This window comes from Ammospiza nelsoni, chromosome 25 (genome assembly GCF_027579445.1).
Source record: "Ammospiza nelsoni isolate bAmmNel1 chromosome 25, bAmmNel1.pri, whole genome shotgun sequence".
Lineage (NCBI taxonomy): Eukaryota > Metazoa > Chordata > Aves > Passeriformes > Passerellidae > Ammospiza > Ammospiza nelsoni.
The window spans coordinates 7207691-7230566 of NC_080657.1; the positions used below are offsets into that span (position 1 = coordinate 7207691).

At 46.3% G+C, this 22876-nt stretch overlaps 1 protein-coding gene across 11 annotated transcripts in view; it reads right to left on the bottom strand.

Annotated features, from left to right (window-relative positions):
• EPB41 (erythrocyte membrane protein band 4.1) overlaps positions 1-22876 on the bottom strand; it is an 86396-nt gene that overhangs the window by 52499 nt on the left and 11021 nt on the right. The gene's annotated exons all lie outside the window — the stretch shown is intronic.

Below are 22876 nucleotides of genomic sequence, written 5' to 3' on the forward strand. Positions count from 1 at the left end.
GCGATCGCTTTGCAAATGGCAGCATATGTGTGACTTGACAGCTCTTACTTCTGCTCCCTTTCCTCCTGCAATCCCTTGCCACAGATGCTGCAGGCCCCGTTAGCAACCCATGGCTCCTACTGCAGAGAACCCCAGGCACCACACAGCCAATTTCTGCTCTGGTCAGCTCTCTAAGAACTCCTGGAGATGCCACAAGGCAGTGAAGAGCCCAAGGACCCATCTGTTCAGCCAAACACCCATCACCCCAAACCCACTATGCCAACACCAAAGGCAAAGCTCCCAATGCCCCAGTACACACAGAATGAAAGGCATGTTCTGCAAGCCCGTCCCATCACAATCACACACCAGCAGCCAGCTCCCTCAGGCACCAGCTGTTGCAGCAGCCTGCTTTGTTGTTGCTTCCCACTGTGTTTGTTTTGAATAAATACATTTGTACGAACCGTTATCAAAACGCACAACATTGGATGAGCTGCTCTTCAAACCAAAAAGGCAGAACCAAAGCTTTAGAGATGATGTCGGTGGGGAGGGCACGGCTGAGGAGCAGCTCTTACCGGCTGCAGGAAGCCCCAGGGACAGTCCACAAAGGAACACTTCCTCTGGATGTACTTTTCTCTCTTTAAACACCAAGAACTTGGAACAAGATTTGTTAGCTTGTTTACATTTCAAAGCCGCAGTCAGGGACCTTTCCTGGTGCAGGAAGGTGGGTCTGGCTGGCAATGAGCAAACATCTCCTTGTCTTTCCTCCCTCCCCCCGAGAACCACGCTGCAGCTCAGCTAGATCCCCTTGGCAGCGCTGGGGATGCAGAGAAGGAGCCCTATTTTTCTCAGTAAACACTTCATAGCAGCCAGCACCAATAACTCACTGGGTACAGGAAACATCTTGTTGCAAGACCCAAGTGCACTGCTCCAATGTGTGGACTCCTGGCTGGCTCCCTCCCTTGGAAGCTTTATGCTCAGAAATTATTTCCTCTACATTCATTATCAAAAGCAAAGAGATTTGTAAGTAAGTAACACAACTGAGAGGTTGTCCATGGAAAGAGGGTGGAACGAGATGGTCTTTAGACCTTCCAACCCAAGCCAGTCTGTGATTCTGTGATTACACACAGAAGAAAAGGGCCTTTCCTGCAAGGAGTCAGGTGCCAAACAGTGTTTTGTTTCTAACCCAGCCCACAGCAAAGCAGACACAAAGAGCGAGGTTCCCACTCCACTGCTCTTCAACCCATCCCTTGGAGAAAGCACTGCCCACAGCCAAACCACAAGCAGGTTTTTATTTAAATTAAATTTTCTTCCGTTGCTATTCCATAAGGCGATTCTGCTGAGCCAGCAGGTGCCTCAGGAGCTCCCTGGATGCTGGAGGAAGATGCTCTGCTATTGTATGAGCACACAAGCAGTGCTGTTAACCTTCTGCTCTGAACTGCCACATTGTTGTAAATGCTTCATTTGGAGGGGCTTTCTTTGGTAGAGGCTGAAGGTTTGATGTCAGACAGCCTGTAAAAGGCAGGCTCTTCACAAGTCTGGCGTGGAGAAGGTGTTAAACACTACGGAAATAAGCAAACTACAACAAAACTCAGGTATGATCCCAGAGAGAGATTTCAGAGTAACAATCTCATCAGAAAAGAGTACAAGTATGTATTTATATCTAAGGATTTTTAATCTGAAGATTATCCTCCAGATAAGGCGGCTTTGGCAACTGGAAGCAACCTGAAGAGAAAGGTGTTAAATACTTCCACAGCAACATCCCACCTCATCTGGACTAGAGAAGCCCCCAGGGGTGGACCTGGACCTCCTCAAGAATGTCAGTGCTTTGGTGATGAAGAGGGAGCTCCAGAGACCTTCTCTCAAAAGGCATCAGAAACTCTGAACACCAAATGTCAAAGCAAAACAGTGCAGGGGCACCTCCTGAACCTGCTCTACCTGCAAAGACTCTACAGCCCCCCGATACTCGAGCCCCTCAACCTCAGTGCTTATCCTTCTCTCTGGCCAAGGGCACAGCTGTAGGGAACACACAATATCTCCCTGGGCATGGTGTAATTCGTACATACTCATCCCTCTTTCCTGCATCAAAATCCTTGAAACAAAACGGACTTAAAAGGTGCGCAAGTGCTCACTGCTCACCGTGCTCCCAACATACATGGTTCAATGATAAAATCATGGAATGCTTTAGGTTAAAGGGACCTTAAGCTCATCCCATTCCAACCCCTTGGCACTGGCAGGGACACCTTCGACTAGACAGGGTCGCTCCAAGCCCTATTCTCCCTGCCCTAATTATCTAGTGAGCAGATGATGATTAAATTCAGTTTCATCCCCGCATGGCTCCATGGGTTCTGCTCTTGCAGACATCACAAGACAACCCCAATCTAAGCCAAACCATCCTCATTTTCCATGCTGCACAGACACACAGAGACTTATCTAAAAGACTTTAGAGTAGCTCAACACACTGCAACAGCTCCCTGTTGAGAAAGCCTTCAATCCTCAAGAGAACGCTAAATCCCTCGCTTATGGTGTCTGTGCTCTGGAAGGTTCTCATTAAGTGGTGACACCTGAGTTTCTTGGAAATGACATTGCTGCTCATTTGGGCTGTTCCATGATGAGTTACAGAGGCTCAATGAAACAGGCAAGTTTAGATATGTCTGTCACCCTCTCCTACCTATCAGCCTACTTCAGTCTCTTTTGTTTAGGCACCCAGTAAGTTTAGTGATAGTAAACTGAACCTATGCTGAAGGAAGGAAGGGTTAATTAGAAATCAGGAAGAAATTCCTGCCTGTGAGGGTGGTGAGGCCCTGCCACAGGCTGCTCAGAGAAGCTGTGGCTGCCTCTGGATCCCTGGAAGTGTCCAAGGCCAGGCTGGATGGGGCTTGGAGCACTGGGACAGTAGTGGAAGGTGTTCCTACCCATGGCAGGGGGTGGGATGACATGGGCTTTAAGGTTCCTTCCAACTCAAACCAGCCTGTGATTCTGTGAAAAATCTAACTTCGCCTTGTTTCCAAGCCTGGAAAAATGATTTATGGCTTATGCCATAACTTACTTAATTCCCAGTGGCTTAGTCTTTCAGAGAAAGAAAAAGGACTGTCCATGGGGAAGGTTCAGTTCTTGGAAACACAAACTGTCTTGCAGAGATGCCTAATACCAGATAACGGGTGGGACAAACTGTCTTGACTTTGCTACACAAAAATATGTGCCTTCACTGAACACTGCTGCTCCAGCAAGAGCTGGAGATAATGATAAGACAGAAATTTCTGCTAAAAATAGGCAAAAATCAAATAGTTTCAGCAACAGTGTGGTGAGTTTTTTTTAAATGCGTTCCTTCCCATTTCATAATGTGTGTGAAAAGCACATAATTCACCAGGGAAACTACACAGAATGCTGCTCGAAATAGAGAGCACAGCCTGAAAATTCCGTTTTGTCAAGACCTGGTGCACATGCAACAAAGCTGTGGGTGGGAGAGGAGGAAACTGCAGCTGCCACCAGCACGACTCACTCCACGTGTGTGTGTTATGCATCCTACATGTGATTTTTACTACAGTAAAGAAAACATTGGATAGAGCTTGAAGCAACCTCATCTAGTGGAAGGTGTCCCTGGCCATGGCAGGGGAGTGGAATGTGATGGACTTTAAAGTCTCTACCAACCCAAACCAGTCTGGGATACTATGACCATAGCAGAGAGCTGTTTGCTTGGGGATTTCAAACAAGGCAAGAAATTCAAATGCAATAAAATAAGCCTCTCAACAGAAATTCAAACAACTTTAAAATAATCTAAAGACTCAGAACCTTTCAGAATTTATTTACTACATTTCATTAGAGGAATAATTAGTGCTGACATTTTATAAACCCCATTACAATTACCATGCCTCATCTTTCTGCACTGGTACTTTGGATCATGAACATAAAGGATGCTGTTGCTCAGCCTGACCTGGAGAGTAACAGGAGACTTCAGGAGCCTCATTGAATGGGGGAAAAATAAACCACCCAACACAACACAGATGGCACATTACAGCTGCCTGGATTTAATTCTCACCAGACCAGCCCTGGTAATCTACTGTATGTCAGCAGCACCGTGCCCCTCTCCCATCTCCTGCTATCGTACAGCTTTCCTATTTAAATGAGGGCAAAAATAGTAGCTCACCATCTGCTGAAAGCAAATCATTTATGCCAAATTGAAGACTGGTCTTATACAATGACCTGACTAAATGGAGCGGTAAGTGCATTACAACCAAAGGGAGCTGAAAGCTCCTCCTCCGTATCCTCAAAAATCCTCCTGGATGGTACATAATTCTTTACATGGAAATTCATGGGCTTTGCTCATTGGTGAAGTGCTGAAATTTAAATGAAAACATGTACTTGTCACTGGGGCCTTGTCTACAGCAATCGGTTTGGAAAGGCTGCCCGTGTGGAACCTGTCTGGAAAACTCACTTGGAGCAGTTGGACCCAGAACAGAGACACGGAGAAGGCACATGCACCACACTGCCAGCAAAATCAAGCTGCTCATAGGCCCTCCCTCCTCCCACTGCAACGCACTAGCTGGCTAAGAAGACTAAGAAAAGCATCAGTAAAATACAAGTGCTGTTTCCTATTCAGCAGCAAGCAGTAACTCTTGGGGCTCCCTTGCCCTCTGCAGCAGAGGCCAGAGCAGAAACAACATGGTTTGGTGTCAAACACACAGTGCCTGACGGGGCTGCTTCTTCAGAAACAAGTCTCCAGATCCTCCTGGAGGACACAGCAGCTCAGCCTGGCAGGCAGCAGTCACTCCAAAACCATCCTTTGCTGAAAAAGCCGGTATCTGCCCGACCTGGCGGGGAGAGGGAGGGATCCATCCAAGCCCATCTCCACCCTAGGAGCAGCTCAGCCCCTGTGTGGTGCAGATAACCTTCTGGGGCTGCTCCCTCCACCAGCCTCCCGTGGAAACAGGGAGCACGGGCACCCAGCAGGCGCCAGAAATCTGTGCAAAGAAAAGCAGCAGGACGGTGCTTACAAAGGCACCGTGAGCAAGCCACTCCATCACAGGGAGGCAATGGCAAGGACAGGCTCCATCCCAGCAGGTCACTCTGTCACAGCCACTCCCGGCTCTGCACCGAAGGAACACCCACGGTGGCGATGACAGCACAGCAGAGATGACAATGCCACCGCTGCGAGTGACGATGGCTCTCCCCGCAGCAGCATTCCATCTTGTTAAAGCAACAGTTCAACAGAAATAAGCAATAGCTCTCCATCAGCTGAACAGGAGGATTTTTTTCCATGAATTATTCATAAGGTGGTTTTTTTCCCGACTGAACACAGATGTGTTTACTTACACTGTGCCTCATTTACACTCAAGGTTTAACATAACAGGGCTCGTATTCTTTCCATAGTTTCCTAAGAACGTGAGTTAAGCACTTTTTTGCATTTGTTGCTCTCCCTTTGGTTGCTTCCAAACCAAAGCTATAATTAGAAGCCCCGAGGGCCCTGCACACTCCTTTGATAAAGAGCTGCTTACTAGATAAATACAACCCCTGCACACAGATACACACACAAACACAAACACCTGCCAGGATGAACCATGGCTGCACCAACAGCCAGAAGGATGTTTGATGCTAAAACCTCTGAACAGGCTCCATCACGTACTGTCCCCGTTCACACACATGGGCTGTTCCTCCCCTGCGTGCCAGGGACATTGCACTTGAGCGCTTCATTTGTTACTTCACGGGTGAATGCAACTTGCATTCACCCAAGTGCCTCAAATGTATCTGCAGCACCCTGGTACAACGCCCCAAATTCATTAAATATAACCATGATCACGCAGTTATTCAGATGCTATTAGCACAAATGAAATGCACAATATTTGAACTATCTGAGGGAACCACTCACAGGAAGGGCTGCGAGAACAAGCACTCGGCTTGTTCTCTGCCGAGCCCTCATGAAAGCTGGCTGAAACAGCTGGATAAAAACATCCTCAACCCCACCTTTCAGCTGAGCTTACTGCTTCAAAATTGCCATCAAATATCACAGAATCCTGGAATGGTTTGGGTGGGAAGGGACCTGAAAGCCTATCATCTCGTTACTCCCCCTGCCATGGGCAGAGACAGCTTCCACTATCCCAGAGTGCTCCAAGCCCCATCCAGCCTGGCCTTGGACATCTCCAGGGATCCAGGGGCAGTCACAGCTTCTCTGGGCATCCCCATCCTCCCAGCAAAGAATTTCTCCCCGCTATCCCACCTAATCCTGCCCTGAGGTCACTCCTCTTTATTCTCTCACTATCTGCCTGTGTAAAAAAGTCAATCTCCCTCTGTTTTATAAGCCCTTTTAGGCACTGGAAGGTGCTCTAAGGTCTCCTTGGAGCTTTCTCTTCTCAACTCCAAATACCCACAACTCCCTCAGCTTGTTAAGGACACTTAAGTTAGTCACTACACTACTCTAAGCTGATTTCAAGATCTTTTCTTCTTACAGCAACACTCCAAACATATTGAATGCAGAGGAAACATCATTCTCCCCCACAAGAGCCTGCAGTGAAAGAAACTCCCAGGACACGGTGCCTAACCCAGCGGTGCCTGGGTCCGCCCAGGCATGCAGCAATGTGGTTTTCTGCTGTTTTAATGAGTTTTAAGAAGTTGTACCAGCTGCCAGGCTGAGTTGATTTACCTGGTTTGCTCTCACATGCTCACTGCTACTCATTGAGCAGTGAAACAAGGGCTGCAAGGTAACTAAAATTACCATTACAGTAATTATCAGCCTGAACATTGCACTTTTAAAGATTAATGACCCTTACCTAGGAGTGCAGGAAGGCACTGGCCAGCTGCAGATTATTTACTAAACTCCTCAATTCTTAGTTTTCTGGCCAAGCCCCAGCCACTTACACCTGCAGAGCAACACGGGATGAAGAAGCTGGAGATCTCCTCAGCATCCACCAGCCTAGAACAAGCCAGATCCAGCACAGACATGGATGCCAGCTATGGAGACACAATTGGGACAGCAAAAGCTCCAAGGAGCCCAAGGGAGTGAGTCAGTGAGCAGGGGGCTTGTGAAGCTGCATTTTTCTGGGTGGGTACAAACACCACAGGTACCAGCACGCAGCAGCCTGTGCTGCTCCTGAGCTGGGGGAAGGCTTTGTTTCAGGAAGGTTCACCCTTTCCTGAAGTCTCCTTTCAGGGCCCAGTATCACATGCAACAGCACAGAGAATGAGAAGAAATCCATTCCCACCACAAACCTCGAGCTGTAAACTCCCAGTATCACAGAAAGAACCCAACCTTCAGCAACTTGAAAACTCACAAGGTCAGGAAGCTTGGTTTCAGAGCTCACTAAGAGCTAACTGAGGTCCCCCATCAAAAGCAGCAGCAAAAGCCCACTCCAAGCTGACTGCAGCTCCCCAAGGCACGTAGCAATGAGGAATGCAAACTGGGATGCTGCTGACCTTGCCTTAAGACTGGGAACAGCAACATATCTTCTGTAGGCACCATGCACAGGAGGGAGGTGAGGACACACGGAGACACCTCCTCCAGAAAGCTGCCCTCTTTTTTTTTTTTTCTCCTTTCTTAAAAAACATTGCAGGTGATAGTTAAACTTTGCACCACTCCCAGGGGAAAAACACATGGGGACGATCCTAATGCACATCTGCAGGCTCCTCTCTATGCCCAAGAAGAGCAGGCAAAGATCCAAACCCTGGGTGTAACCACGTTCCCAACAGACCAGGTCCACAGGTAACTGGCAAACAATCAGTCACTGAGCTGTTCCCCCAAACACAGAGCCAGGAATCAGAAGCTGTTTGCAAAGCCTCAAGGTACTGATTCTAACTGGGACTAGCTCCAGTGCCACCCTGGAGCCAGAAGGATGTTGCCCCAATGAATGCAGTACCAGAAGAGCACTGCGTGTCCTAGGAACATGCTCGGACACTTCACATCACCCCCATAGGGATGGTTTTCCTCCCAGCTTTATGCTTGTGATGCTCAGTGACCACAAAGTCACCCTTGACCCTGGAATGGCTCCACAAGCCAGGCAGCAAAGGAGAAGATGGCTCCTGGAAAATCACAGCAGGGTTTGTAACATCTCCCACACAGAGGATGTTCTCCAGTATCCCTCCAGGGATCCTGCACCACAGGGCAGGCAATGCCCACCCTGAGTTAAAAAAACAGTGGGATATCAGTGCTGGGATTAATGAGACATCCTTGCTGGCAGTCCCCATCCCATAATAAAGTCATTCTCCTCTTAGCAAGGCTGGGGAGAAGCCCTCAGTGAGCACAGTTTCCTAATATTTCCATTGCAAAATGTTCTTCGTCCTCTATTGGCACAATCTGGCTTGCAAAAAGAACCTCACAGGTGCCTGGAGGTTCTGCCCTGTGTCCTCACACACATCCCGCTTCTACTTTGACACAAGATCCCACAGCACCATCCAGAAAAGCCAAAGAGTTGGGGATGGGTACCAAGATGGTAGGAGACACCAGGACACCAAACTAACATGGGTGACACAACTGTCAGCTTCCCAAGGCTGCACCCCAGCATGGCTGGCAGGGATGGAAATCCTCTCATGCCCACCAGGAACAGGAACCAAACAGAAAAGGGGTGTGAAGCAGCAATTAAATCCTGCCATGTACAGTCAGCAGTTATGGCATGTGGCAGAGCAGCTAAGTCCTGTCACCTCCCAGAGCTGCTCCTTTTGTGAGCACAGGGACTGCAGCAGAACTCCTCTCACCCTGCCAAGATTCCGCCTCTGGCTGTTTCCACCAGTCTGTTTTTTCCATCCAGCAGTGGAATCAGGCAGCTTTAGTTTTTAATCCCCTTAATTAGGGGTGTGCAGCAGTCTTCATTCCTTAATTACATTCATTGACACATCTGATGCAACACATTTACAAACAACCATTTTCACTGAAGGTGGCTTTGAATCAGAATTGCTGTTGAATTCCCACACTGGCTGTGCAGTGTCACCAACAGGGAAAAGACACAACATGGCGTTCTGGATGCTTTAACAAGACAGACAGCTTGGAAATGCTATTTTCATTAAATAGTCACCTCTTTCTTTGGCAGAGCAGATGAACTGCTGGCAGTCTGATGTTTTGGAATGGGAGCGCAGCTCTCAGAAGTTTACAGCAAAAAAGTGACCATTTCAAGCAATCCTCTCCAAGACTGACGCACGAGGATGGAGGGACAGCATTTCAGTGCCTATCCTGATGATTTTGGTCCATGACCATTCAGTATCTCAGCTAAAGGCAGACAATGGGGATGCTCCATTTCAGCAGCTCAGCTGTCAGGAATCCCTTTGATCCCCTGGGACAGCAAACACTCAGTGAGCACTTTATCACCCCCACTTCTGCCGCAGAATGAAAATAACTATGCTGACACCTTCTGTCTGCCCACAGAGCCATGGCAGCATTATCCCACAGGGAGCCTGCGCTCACTCCTGTTTTGAATTACTGCCCCAGATCCCATCCTGATGCATTAATGGCTCACCAGGGCACAGCAGCTGAGCTCCAGGCAGCAGCCTGGCCTATGAGCAGTAGGAAACAGTGAACAGGATATTAAACACCACCATGGGGGGAAAGGAGAGCACCGATTTAACGAGCAGGATGAATGATAAGATGGTATTGTGAGTGTTTTTTCACCACTGGAGACCCAAGTAAGGATGCATGCTGGTTCTAGCAGCACAGTCTGCTCAGTTCCAGCATCAGCCAGAGTTGCTGCAATTATTTGCATGGAGGAAATGTACACAAACATTGCTTTCTTCAGACTACAGAAAGGAAAAGGAAGTTGTGTTCACCCTCAATACAGCAGGGAGGGGTCAGAAATACACTTTGCACCCACATTCAAGGGCTGTTTGCTCATATTTTTGGACACCACCCTCTTTTCTGTGCTGGAACGGTTGGTGTGGGAGGCTGGTTGTGGGTTGTGATTTCACTGAACAAACACCAGCATGGCCACGCTCTACTGGCTCTCAAGAGGTATTTTCCACCTCGTCAACGCTCACCTTTGCCTCCCAGAACACCACAGCAGGGTGAGTGCTGAGTACCACAGTGGTGCTCCTGGATGGCCCTTGTGTTTCTGAACAGAACACCACAGTACCTTCTCTAGCCACACTTAACCCTGCTGATCCAAACACTGCTCCACCCAGAAGCTCCATGGACAACATGTACTAAAAGGATCTCTCCTACCCTCCTGTCTGGCTGCACCAGACCTGCTCTTTCTTCCACCACCCCCTGATTCCCTCCAACCTTCCCCCACATTTCCCAGGGGCTGTCCAGGATGCCTTTCCCCACCAACTCACACTTTTCTCCCCAGTCCTCTCCCTTTTATCCTGTCAATACAGTATATTTTACACTGTTAATACACTCAACACTGGGAGAAGTTTAACACCCATGAGGGCATTAAAGGGAGTGTGGTTATGAAGTCAGGTGGGCATGTGCACCGGGGAAACTGGGGCAGCACCTGGAAGCTGTAAACCAGCTTTCTCCACTCCCACCAGTGCCAACACAACCTGTCATGGCACAGGCAGGACAATGCTGGCCACCAACCAGCTGAGAAGACAATAATAAACAGCTTCCAACTGGCTTAACATTGCAATATTTTAAAATAAATGAAGAGCTAATAAAGACAAAATATATTCTTTGGTAGGGATAATGTGTATGCAGGAAACAGTAGCTGGTTTAAATTTCTCCCTAATAAAATAAATTAGGGAGAATTGTACACGGGAGTAGTGGTGCTTTTTGGATAAGCTACTGGCCTTATATACACAATTTAGCATCCCACTTAAACTTATGAGTTAGGTTTCAAAATAATCCTTATTCTATTCAAAGTGTGTGCTTGCATATATACACACAAACCCCCGACAATATAATGGTGGTAGGAACAACCACATGGGGTTTTTTTGGAGAAGCTTTGCTTATTTTTCCCTTTTTTATATTTAAATCCTTGTTGAGTAATTGCTTCATGCATAGATGAAGCCAGCTGAAAGCTCCACAAACTCACAGGGACTCAGAGTAGCTCAGGTATTTATCAAGTATCAAAAGCAACAGCAAATTAAGACTAAACCATATTATTCTCAGTATTTTCCAAAATACTGAGATCCAAAATCAATTGGTCTTGCCCAGTACTGAGGAATAAATGGAGAGCCTCAGCTAAAATTATGCTGCTAAAGGGCTGCAAATCCCTCAGTCACAATTCCAGACAAGTGAGCCACTCTTTTCAACGTGCTGCTGACAGCAGGAGCCACACAACAATATTGCTAAAATCCACATTCATGCAGCACAAGGGAATAAAATGCCACACAGATCCTCTTTTCTGCAGGCTCTGGTGATACCATTGTTCGGGTTAAAACTGCCATGAGAAGACCCTTCAAACGAGGCCAGGGTGAAAGAGTGGAGAGAGCAAAAAGCATCGGTGAGCTCACCCAGGTGCCCCAGGCAAACCCATTCTTTGGTCCTCCAATAAATACATTCCTAAACAACCTCCTTTGCACTTCCCTTCAAGTTCTCTTTCTATACACACAATCTGAAGGTAAACAGTCATCTGTTCCCATCTGAGATGAAAACAATGAACATACAAATGAGGACTGAGCAGGTTGAGCTAGCTGGGAGGCACCTCCTTGCCAGTATAAGCTGTGAGCAGGGCAATACAGAAAATAAAAGCACACTAATGAGAGCCCTTGCAGCGGCAAGAAGTGTAGTTTAAGAGTAAACAGCAAAAACCAGACGGAAACGCAATGAGCTGATCTCTGGTGAGGACACGGGCGCACAGCCTGAGCTTGCTCCAGCTCCCCAGCTAAACAAGCTGCAAAAGCTCTTTAGAAGCGAACTAGAACTCCAAAACATTAACGTTTCATTCTCTTATTGCTAAGCACAGGAGATGTTTAAAGAGTATCTGCCTCACCAGGCTGTGTCCCCTGTTGAGCAACAAGGGAAGGAGAAGAGGACCTGCCCTGCCCTGCCTGCCCGGGCTGCCAAGCGCCTGCGCTGAGCACGGGCCCTCACTGGCGTCACCACCATGGGCATTTGCTGTTTCCCAGGCGTTTTACCTGCTGACATTACAACTGCAAGCCTGCTTGTTTTATTAAACTGTGCTCCTACTCTTAAGCTACCATCCAATTACTGCTCCCAATTACTTGGCTCTTAAGAGCCAACAGTAATTACAGAGTACCCTGTGAACAAGGCTGCTGTCTGCTGAACTGCACAGAGCTGAAGCATCCAGGACCAGTCTCTCCTCTGGGAGAAGAAAGAGAGATTCTTCCAGTGGTAGATTAACAGTCCTGAGCATGAAGGGCAGGTTTGGTGAAACGGACCATGAGCATCACAGCCTCAATGCCCAGATTTCAGCAGCCCTTTGGATGCCCCAAGTATCCACAGCAATAAATATCTGTTTTTCCCTATGGGACTCAACAAAACACAGCACCAGCTCAAGCCTGGGGATGTTAACCCAGAAATCTCTGGGATTAAAGGGCACGCACCAGCAACAGCAGCCAGTGCTGTATAAATGCCCATGAGTTTTAAGCACCTTGGCAAAGCACTCAAACCCAGGAGGATGAAGAACCCAAACACTATGGGAGAAATGCCTGTGTACCGTGGCCCTTCAAGCACAGGTAACTTTATAGCAAGAACTGTGCTGTTCAGGCATTAATAACAGCCCTGTGAGGTTAAGACCCAAACCAGCTCCCTGTGCAGAGCCCAGGGACACAGGAGTACAGCGTGAGCCTTCAGGAAGAGCACAGAATGCCCCTTTGCCTTCACACAGTGGCCTCTGCAGACAGCAGCCTAACAAGCTATTGTGCAACTCACATTGCTCAGATTTAATAATCCCATCAATTCTGGCCTCTTTTTTTGCTTTCTACAAATAGATCTTTATTGCACAATTCACTGCCACTTGCATGAAACAGCAATATGCCAGAAGGAAACAGCACTTTGCCATGATTATCTACTTATTTTTAGTATTAGATTTTCTTTTTCTCAAAAATGTGTTTCCCTTTGCATGGTGCAGTGCACTTTCAAAGTGTTCCACCAACAGCACTGCAGAATTCAGTCTTGACAACAGTAGGGAAGATCAGTGCTAGACATCCAAATACAAGAGGAAAGATAAAAAGGAGAATAATTCTTCTCTGTGCTTCACTTTGCTCCCAGATCTTGCCAAGCACAGCTTTTGAGAAAAATCCATTTTGTAGCACTGGGATGGGGAACACCATGGTGGCTTGAACTGCTCACACCAGGGACATGCCTGCCTGGGGACACAGGGAACACATCCCACATCTAGGACAGCATCAGTCTAGTACTGTGGTGCAGGAGAACATGCTTCTATAACTCACAACATATTTCATATTAAGAGCAATAATTAAATCAATTAGTGGTCACCCAGCGAGCTGCTTTACAGAAGTTCATTTTAAGCAGCAAAACCAACTTCCAGCACAGCTTAAAATAAGAAGGTGCCACATAATCATACAAATGCTCATGCCATTGGGAAATCAAGAATGGCTGCATAGGCTTCTGCTGCAGGTGGCTTATACCAAACACTTCATTAGCACCAGATGGGCGGATCTCAGATTCCAAATGAAACATACATATCCCCATTTACAGTGATTCAACCCAAAAAAGCCAGTCCTCCAACTAAAATGCAAGTGCCACATCCATTTTTCTCCACAGTAAGAGCAGATCACATATATGATCACTGCAAAAGTCAGAAGGGACTCAGCTGGATACCACATTGGCTAATTACTTGTGTGACGAATTATCAACTTAAAAATCAAGTATCTACATAGCTCCAAGCTGAATTTTTTTCCATTTTCCATTTTTTTCAGATTTAAAAAAAAAAATTATAATTCACTGCTTGGAGCAGCAAAGACACTTTTTTTAAAACACAGCAACAAATTTCAAGCCTATTTCTCAAAGCACATCAAAAGAGCTCATCACTGGTGATACCAAGAGGTCTGGATCTTTTCATGTCTGGGAATCAACTCTTAAAATTAAGTTTTCACAAAGCCTGTTTTCTTGTTTTCGAGAAACTTGCCCCATCCTGAGCTTTAGTGACTCATCCCCAGACGTCTCTGACTAGCAGCACCTGAACTGACTGCACCCATGAAATACCTTGTGACCAGGCAAAACCACAGCCCATAGGTGGGAAAGCAGGGCAAGGAGATTAACTCAGAAAAACAGATAAAAACTGCACATTCCCCTGTCACTGTTTCTTCTGGAGATGTGGAATTGAGCAACTGCTAGGCTTGGCTGACGTAGGCATGTTGAGATGATGGTCAATCTCATGAGGTGCAGCCGGCTGCGTGTCTGTCCTACTCCCATAAATCCCAAACACTCTTGCTCCAACAGCAAAGCTCTGACAATCCTTTACAACAGAGAGGCTCGTTCTTTTCTCTCTCCCCTTGCTTTTTGTTTTTAAGAAATGTCTCAAAATATTTTCTATGGGAGTGTTTCTGCTGAAGTGAATTGGGGAAAAACATAAGCAGACACTTGAGGTAGACAGGAACCACCCACTCACAAACCTCCTGTTTCAGAGGGGCACAGCTGCAGCTCCAGTTGATGTTCTCTTGTGAGGGTGGTCACAGCGGTTCTCAGGTGAGGGAAGAGACGAGAATGTTGACTCCATGTTCAGAAGGCTTGATTTATTATTTTATGATATACATTACATTAAAACTACACTAAAAAGAATAGAAGGAAAAGCTTCATCTCAGAAGGCTAGCTAAGCTAAGAATAGAATAGAAAAGAATGATAACAAAGGCAGCTGCCTCAGACTTTCTGAGCCAGCTGACTGTGATTGGCCATTAATTACAAAAAAACACATGAGACCAACCACAGATGGACCTGCTACATTCACAGCAGCAGATAATCATTGTTTACATTTTGTTCCTGAAGCTTCTCAGCTTCTCAGGAAGAAAAAATCCCTAGAAAAAGATTCTCACAAAAAGATGTCTGCGACATTCTCTCCCCCCGACCCCATCTAGAAAATTTATTAGGACAAGTGTTTTAGTGAAAGAACAATGTTCTTCACCAATCCTATATTGTTTTTCTAGTGGTGAAGCTGAAGTGCTATGAAAGTTACAATTAATCAAATCTCAGTTTCAGTGTAACTCATCACTCCCTGGTTTTCTGCCAAAGTCAGAAGTTTCAGAAGGTTAACCTGTTTCCAAAACAAGCAGAATCTATCAACAAATTTTCAGCTGATTTTGTAGTTAATACTTCAAAAGGACAGAGTTGTTTCCTTATATTTGTTTTCAAAGGCCAGGCAGGAGGTGATACCTCTGCACAGCAAAACCAGAGCTGAGTGCTTTTTGCAGCTGCTCCTACCACAGGAGTGATTTACAACTGTTTGTGCTGAGAAATCATGAGAAATGGTTAACCTACAACCACTGCCCCCAGCAAACAGAGCCAACCCTGTAACCAGGTTAGCACCCCACAGAGACACTAATGAGCTCCCTGCACACCTTCCAACCTCCTGAACCCCTGTGTGATGGAGCTGCAGGCACAGGGTGCTGGCACCTCTCCTTCACCTGTGTCTGCAGAGAACCTTATCATCACTGGCACAGATGCAGCTGTGCATCTACCTCAAAAAAAGGAGAAAAAAGTTTAAATCCACTGTATTTGCATATGCTGTGTATAATATAATGTATTTGATTGCCAGCCTTTGCTGTGATTAGCACTGTGCGGGTCAAACCCACCAGTGTAATAATCAAGCAATGCTCATGCTGGAGAGTCCAGCTCAATTATAAAAAAAATAAACTTGCAAGAACAGTATCATATTGAAATACCAAATTTCTCTGTAATTGCAAGCTTCCTTGCTTTGTGAATTCATCCCTCACGTCCATTATCTACTCCCATTCCTGCCTCAGGAGGGACACAGGCAAGTAACACTAATAGATTCCGTTTCCCCGAGCGCTCCCTCTCGATTCATCATGCAACAGGGACTCTTTTTTAATAAACCACATGTCTGCAAAAGGAATATCATCATACATCATCATCAGGATAGATTAAGAGAGTCAATCATCATTTTTAAATAAGCCAAGAGCAGCAGCTGCAAAACATGAAGCCACTAACATTGTCCGTGCCACTGCTGGTTTCCCCACAGGCATCCAGTGGGTGTTTGCAGGTAGGAGGAAGAGCACCTGAACCAAGAAGAGGGATGCTTTCTGCATTGGTGCCCCAAAACTGAGGGGATGAGAGACATCAGCTACTCAAAGCATCTTGCTTCAGAACAAAACAAAGTGAAAAAACTTGCTTCAGTGTGTAAACAGAGGAAAAAAGGTCATTTTTGGAGATGAACTTGCTTGGACACGACAAGTCCCTTGGGTTCTCGTTATCAAGGGAATGCAGCATCCCAAACTTCACTGAAGAGATGGGCAGGGAAGGGGTCCTGGTGTGGGATGGGCACAACAGCTGCTCTGACCTCATCAACCAACCCCAGCTTTATTCCACCACTTCCTGGAGGAGCGAAGGAAAGAGCAGAGATGGGTGGGAACAAACAAACCAATACTGCTACCCACAAACAAAGGAAGTGTTTTTTGAAGGCAGCACCTAGGCAGACCCGATGGAAGCAACAGAAGCAGCAGTTACAACAACAACAAACCCCTCCACAAGTCTGAAGAAACTACAGCACTCACTAGAAGCAGTGCCAGAGGAATTCAGCACATGGCCATTTCCCCCCAGTATCACCAGCATGCCCTTCCCACGTTGATGCAGTTGCTCCCACTGCAGATAAACCCCATTCCCAAGGGCATCCTGACAATATTGAATTTTTCAGAAAGCCCTCAAGAATGAAGCCAGCTCATGTGTGTGAGTCAGCAAACTCACACGTATGCAAGACCCCTTTTCCATCCTTTTTAAACACCTGGGGAAGCCTGGCTGCACATGAAAATCCATGGAAAAGCAATATATATGTACCCTACATTCTTCCTCTTCCAAAACAGTTTCTCTTGCTAGTTGTTCCCCCTCTTCAATAAAGTGTGGGGGTCCTTAAACCCTTTTGACTAGAAACATTTATGAACAGCTGAAAACTCGCATTTTCACTGCAACTGAACTCTTCTCCAGGCCCCAAAAGCTTCCAGCTTTTCCTCTGAAAAGGAGAAAAAGTGATGAAAGTTATTCCCACAGCTGGACCAGGCAGCCTACACTGAGTTTGTCTTGTTGCTACTTCATGTGTGTATTCACCAAGACTCTCATGAGCTTCTCACCACACACACTCAGCTTTCACGTTGGCAGTTGGAGATAAAAAAGCAGCGATATCAGCATCGGCCACCAGCACCAATCCCAGGAGGAATGGAGGGACATGGGAGCAGCGCTGGTACTTCCCAGGAGAGGGATGGAGGGACACCAGGGAAGTGCCTGATTCTCATCCCACCTGGTTTCCCCTGTTCAAATTGTAATAATGTGCTACCAAGTGTCCTAAAAATGCTGGGTTTTTGCATGGAATGTGACCCCTTCCTCCTACAAGCTATAGGGGTCTGCCTTCTGTCTGTGTCAGGGCACGTTTACATGATAAATGGCCTTTTTACTGCCTCTATACACTTACATGCAGGCATGCAGGAGAAAGGGATGCTGCTTAGGTGACTTGTTTTGACTTCAGACCAACAACCATCCCCACAATTTAAACATACAATTTCCATCTTGCCTGTCAATTCACTGCCAATAGTTGCAACCAATAGTTGCAAAAGGTATTAAGGCCAGAAAACTTTGGCCTAAAGCTGGATTTCAAGATTTTTTTAGATCAAATGAGCAGCTGAGTTTTCATGGTACATGCAGGACAGGAGGACTCCCTTGTACCAGGAGGATGACAGCTCACCACTGCTCTTCTCCAAGGGGCTCCATCCCTGGAGGATCTCACTGGCTTGTGCCTGATGTACACGCCAAAGTGACACTGCCAGGATATGTGTCTTTGCCAACAGGACTAATACACTATGCAAACACAGAATCCAGTATTTGAAGGACAGACCAGCAGTTTTTGTTTGGGGATTTAAGAGAGTTTTTTGTCAGTCTGCAAAATGTTACCCTGAGCTGCCCCTGCACTGACTAAAATTTGCATTTTCCCATAAAGCCCCAGGGCATCCTGCTCTCCTCTGGCCCTCATGTTAAGAGGGGAAATCAGGAATATACATTCAGGTGGGATACCAGGAAAAGTTTCTTCCCCCAGAAGCTGGTCAGGCACTGAGCAGACTCCCCAGGGAATGGTCAGAGCCCTGAACCTGCCAAGAGCTCCAGGAGTGTTTGAACAATGGACAACCCTCTCGAGGATGCACAGGGTAGGACTGTTGGGGAGTCCTATGCAGGGCCAGGAGTTGGACTTGATGATCCTTGATGTCCCTTTCAACTCAGAAGATTCTATGACTTTGGCTATAGGGCCCTCTTATCCACTGGTTCAGGAACTGGAAGGCAGCATGCAAGGCAGAAATATTTGCTGTTTAGGGCAGTTGAAGCTGGACCTGAAAGATTTTTATCCTTCCATGAACCAACCCTTGCCCAATGACAAACAACTCCTAAAACTCCCCAGGAATGGTTACCAGCTGCATGTTTCTCATTTTCCAAGTGCCTGGCTCAAGGCACTGCAGGCAGCTCACAGAGGCAGAAACCAGGGCAGGAACATGAAATGTTCCATCAAGCTCCATGTCAATGGGATAAAACCAAACCACCCTTCAAGCCATCCTGGAGCATCCAGACCATCTCATGAGTAAATTGCAAAGACCAACTCATGCTTTTGATTCATTTGTACACAGGCATCGCAGATGAATTAGTAATCCTGTCTTTGGAGCAGAGTTTGAATAACAGGGAATAAATACAGCCTGGAGCCCCGGACACAATAACATCCCTACTTACGTCCTGCTCGCTCTCATATTCAGTGATACACAGGCCCTAGGGGTGAAAAGTCCATATGGAATCACACTCCAAGGCCACACCAGCATGGGAAGGCGAGGAGATGCTGTGGGACCAGCAGCAGCACACACCATCTTCCACCTCCACGGGTCTGGCTCTGCAATTTACTATAAAGCCACGTGAGCAGCTTAGTTATTTATTTAACTAAAAGCTTTTAATTATCTCTCTCTCACACACACATTCCATGGGGTGGGGAAGGAACGAAATAATCAGCCTACAACCAGTGACCAGAGGGTTCAAAGGAATTGTGGTTTTCATAGAAACAGCTAACCAGCCCAATTCTTCTTCCACTGTTGCAAAGCGTACTCCCATCCCCAGGCTCCAGCCATGGCGTGTTTTGCTGTGGTTACATCCCAGGCTGAGCTGATCCTGTAAGGAGGACTCAATTTTGACAGAGCAAAGGATCCTCCACAGGTCTGGGCTCCAGGTTTCCTGATGCAGCCACAGAGGGTTATTCCATTGTGTGACCCAGTCTGAAAGCCAGGCTGACATCCCATGGGACTCGCCCTCACCGGCAGATGGACTGGGCTGCTCCCCAAAAATACACATGGGGGAGGGAAGCACCCAACACTGTGGCCACAGCCATGCAACCAGGCAGCCATGGAGCTCTCCCACCACCTGCAAGATGAAACGCTCCCCTGAGCTTCCCATCTTCCTACATCTTTTAGGCTCTGCACCGAGATCAGGGAGATACAAAATTCTCAGTCTCCTCCAAAAGCACCAGAGTTCAAGTGCTGTAAGACTTTATAAATTATAAATTACAAAGCACTGCTATCAACATTTGCTCTGAGCACAGCAGCTAAAGCAAGCTGGCATGGGAATTTGTTTAAAAATCCCAGATCCAAAATGCAGCAGGGTCTGGAGGAACATGGCCTGGAAGAGTACGATTCCTTGAACATAGCCCCGAAGCCCACACAATTTCCCTCTCTGTGGAACTGCTTCATTTAAAAAAAGAAAAAAAGAGAGAGAGAAAGATTTAGTCCATCAATATGATCTACTTGGACAAATTAAAAGCACTGGCTTTTAATACACAATGTGAGCGGCATTACACAAGCAAAAACTCACATAAACAGAAAACAAGCGTAAACAACCAACTGAACGTAAAGAAACTAATAATATTAATCTGGATTAAGTACAAGCCATAAACATTCCTACCTAATCCATCCGATGGACAAAGATAAATCCCTGCTATGCTGCATCTACAGTTCTTTGCAACTTAAGAAACCACAATACTGATCAAAACAGTAGTAGATTAGACATACAAAGGGAAATCTTTACACATTGTTGCCTGCTTAGCCTACACAAGATTACGACAATAAACCAAGCACCAAGAAAGAATAATCATTGCAAAAGATCCCCAAGCCCAGACTGCAATTTCTAGTCCTGATGGAAAGCTTTACATTGAACTTTCCCAGAGAAATACAAAAGAGCAAGAAACACAGCTCCAAGCCTGAACAACCTGAGTATCTGCTATTCCTTAACGCTCTAGGAAAACTGCACAGAAGTTAGAGGGAAGCCAACAGACTTGCAGTAGCGCTTAAAAGTACAAAGTAAAGTTTATGATGGGAAATTATTTACATTCATAGGGCCACTGCAGGGACCCTCACACCGTCCTATTGAAGCCCTTAGATTCATCACAGCTTCCCAGGGATGTAAAATCAGCTCCAGCAAGTTCAGATACTGACCCAGTGTGACACACAGTACAGCTCAGCTCTACCTCCCCACTGCAGCCCCACCCACACATTCCTCCATCAAAAGAGGGGTGGGAAGCTCCCTCCCCGAGCAGGGATCTCTGGCCTGGATAGGTGGGGAGAGCCCAGAGCTTTCCCACCTGGCATGGGCACAAGATCTCTGAGCACCACCGATTTCAGGGCTTTTTCCAATAAATAGGTGGAATATGGGAGTAAGGGGCTGAAGAAAAATCCACCTGCAGTGACACAGGTACAGTTCCCCCAAATGAAGAGGCTCTCAGCACATGCCCCTCATTTGGGAATACAAGGAAAGATACCTGAGAAAAATTCCCAGTCAGATGCTATGGATACTCAGGAACATCCAAGGATGAAGAGCCTGAGGTTCACCTGCTGACCCCAAAAATCCAGGATTCCTTTGAGATGCCAAGTAACTGCTGGTGAAAACCTAGTACAGAGCCACTGCCCTCCATCAGCAACCCTTCTGTATACACAACTTTATTCCAGCATGTTACATGCCACATTCACAACATCATTATCATCATCATTCACCTATCAATGTATCAAAGCACATGGAGCATCCCAACATCCCTGCAAGCTATCCTGTCAGAGCAACACTTGGATCTCTAATAAATGAATTTGTGGAGGTGGTTGCTCCCTAGATAAACCACATCCTTGCCAGTCTATGTTCCATTCATTCAAATATTTGCTCAACAAGGAGTAAATGGGACAGTAGGAGAGACACTGTTTTACCACTTTCCAAAAATCAGCATAGATGCTCACGCAGAGCATATAGGCACTTGGCAGGAAGATACTGGAGCCAGGAGATGTAGGTTTGGACTATCATTGCCTGAAGCATTTATAGGCTTCAGGAATATACAATGTTTGGAAACAGGCCAAGAGGAGTCCTTACTCCTCAGGATTGCTGCTTTCCCATGAAATGCTTTGCTTTTCATAAGATTATTTGTTTTAACTTGCAATTGTGAGATCAGATGAAAACACAGGTAATTCCTGTTCTTGTCATCTAAACTGATACAGGAAATAATGAATGTGTTTATATTAGCAAAAAAACATCCTTCTCTATGTTTCATAAGGCTCTAATTGAGTTTTCAAGGTAAGGAGCACACACGTTGTTTATCCTGATATTTATCTTCCACAGCAGATTATGTTTGTCCATGGGAATCCTAGAAAATCCTCGCCTTCTTTATTAAGGCCATGGCAGCAGAGATATGCACTGTCTTTTAAATCCCACCCAATGCTCAAAATTGCCCTAGAAGTGCAACTGAAGATGCAAGATGATGTAAAATATAAACATCAAGAGTATCGGTATCACTGACATGCGACACAAAACCCTTACCAGTCACCACAATGCTGCAGGAAAAACTTACATTCATCAAAAATATTGCTGGACCAGCCATTAAAAAATAAAAACAACCTACTTTGGATCTCCACGAAGCAACCTTTGAAGCAAAGGGAGCAGATCCTGGGACAGTGACACGGGAGTTAGCTAAGCATGCAAGGAATTGCACTCCACTGCATCACAGCGGCAGCCAGGGCAGAGCCCCTCTGCATCCCTCATCCACACCCAGCGTACTCTCTGCCCCATGAGATCTTACAGGCATTGTTTTTACATATCTTAACTGTGAATAAGAATCACTAATTCAAAGACCATCCCTCCAGATCCAGCAAACGAAGGCAAGCAAAATCCAGCATATTTGAAAAGCCTTCAAATCCTAAATGGAAAGAGCAAGGAAAGGCAAAAAGGGATTTGTGGTACTGTTCAAATATTAGATCTTCATGGAATAGCTTGCATTGGAAGGGACCTATCTTGCTTTGCTTGTCCAATATCTTAATTAAATTAACACACAGAATTATAAGTGAACCAGCATAGCACCAACCCCAGAATCTGGACAATCTCTAAGCAATTTTCTCTTCACCATGCAATCATGCAATTCTTGAATTACCATTTACACAGCCACAGAGGGAAAAGCTGCCAGACCCTGCCCAAAACCAGCTTCCTCAAACCAGTGCACCAAGGGTGAACAAGTTCCTTTTCCCCAAAAGACAAGGAAGTGAGCACTTGGAACACTTGCAGCTGCAGCACTCAGAGGTGTTTGAGGTGGATTTTAACTCATTCCAGACATTCTGGAGTAATTTTCATCACAAACGGTGCCTCGCTGGAGATAGGAAAAAACAATACGCCTTGGTGGAAAATCCAGTAAGAGCATCACTTGCCACTGGGCCAAGGTGTTTTCTTGAGCTAGAATTCAGGGCAAAGCAGGATCCAGGGACAGGAAAGAGCCCTCGCCTGACTGATACCAGACCACAGCATCCACATTTGTCCCATGGATGGGTGAGCAGGCATCGGTCTGTGGAGCCC